Below are 1456 nucleotides of genomic sequence, written 5' to 3'. Positions count from 1 at the left end.
TCATATCTATCTATCTATTTATTCATCTCTCTATTTATCTGTCAGTCAGTTAATCTACCTACCCCCTTAACTATATATCCATCTATCTCCGTATCTATTTCTATCTATCTATCATTTACCTACGTGTGGATTTTGTGTGTATAGTAAGTTAGAGGCAGAGAGAGAGAGAGAGAGAGAGAGAGAGAGAGAGAGAGCGAGAGCGAGAGAGAGAAGAGAAGAGAAGAGAAGAGAAGAGAAGAGAGAGAGAGAGAGAAGAGAAGAGAGAGAGAGAGAGAGAGAGAGAGAGAGAGAGAGAGAGAGAGAGAGAGAGAGAGGGAAGAATTAGAGGGAAGCTGACCCAATTCTTGTTCCTCATGAGAGAGAGAGAGAGAGAGAGAGAGAGAGAGAGAGAGAGAGAGAGAGAGAGAGAGAGAGAGAGAGAGAGAGAGAGAGAGAGGGGGGGGGGGTGTTCCCAACTTATGAAATATCTTACCCAAGCAGTAGCAGAAGTTCCAGACCGTTTGTTGATATTCTTCAAAATGTTTTCCACGATTCACATCTCAATCAACATCCAACAACACTAAACCATAACATGAATAATCATTATTTTTCTTTCTTTTTTTTTTTGGGGGGGGGGGAGAATAAATCTTCAGAGTAGAAAAAAAAAACTTATCTTTCGGGCAAAATTAACTGATGTGTTCAGTCGACACAAATAAAGGCGACCCTCACTGTAGCGTGTGATTTCAACTGCAAGAAGGATACGAACTGTACTCCGTCGACCAGGCGGCAGGTAAGCCAAAGCGTGTGTTTGTTCGTGTGTATGTCCGTCCGTTCGCACATGTTTTACCGTGTATGAGTAAGCATACGTTGTATGTGGTTTTCCGTATATGAGTATGCGTACAATGTATGTTTGTGTGTGTGTGCGTTTGGGTCTGTGACCCTCTTTCTCCCTCTGTGTTCCTCTTCTCCTTCTTCCCCCCCTCTCTCTCTCTCTCTCCTTATTCTTTCTCTCTGCAACCCCTCCCTCGCTCCTACCTCTATGCCCTTCCTCCCTCACTCCCACCTCCTCTCTATACCCCCTCGTCCCTGACTACTTTCCCTACTGCGCCACCCTCCACTCCCTCACTATGCCCCTTCTCCCCTCCTGATTCCCTCTCCTTTTATGTACCCCTCACTCCCTCCCTCTCTTTCCCCTCTATACCCTCCTCCCTCCCTCTCTCTGTTCCCTCTATGCCCCTCCCCCCTCTCTTACCCTCTATGCCCCTCCTCTCTCCCTCCTTCTCAGTCTATGCCCCTAACCTCTCCTTCCCTGTTCCCTCGCTCCCTCTCTCTCCTTTCTCTTCCTACCTTCCTACTCTCTCTTTCTCTCCTTGTGCCCTTCATCCTTCCCTCACATTAGCGCTTTGACCCTCTCCCTTACTTTCTTCACTCTCCACGTCTTTCCCCCCTCCCCTTCCTTTCATATAAAGACTGATTG

At 47.0% G+C, this 1456-nt stretch overlaps 1 protein-coding gene across 1 annotated transcript in view; it reads right to left on the bottom strand.

The window, feature by feature from the left end:
* Window positions 1-727, bottom strand: part of LOC113820879 (melatonin receptor type 1B-B) — a 34122-nt gene extending 33395 nt beyond the window's left edge. The window contains exon 1 of the mRNA XM_070123965.1: window positions 473-727. The gene's annotated coding sequence lies outside the window, so the exon portion shown is untranslated. The remainder of the gene's footprint in view (window positions 1-472) is intronic.
* Between the last annotated feature and the right edge of the window lie 729 nt (window positions 728-1456).

Source organism: Penaeus vannamei, chromosome 8 (assembly GCF_042767895.1).
Source record: "Penaeus vannamei isolate JL-2024 chromosome 8, ASM4276789v1, whole genome shotgun sequence".
In the NCBI taxonomy this organism is placed as follows: Eukaryota; Metazoa; Arthropoda; class Malacostraca; order Decapoda; family Penaeidae; genus Penaeus; species Penaeus vannamei.
Note: the sequence above shows the minus strand (reverse complement) of the source record. Positions and strands in the feature narration are given on the sequence as shown.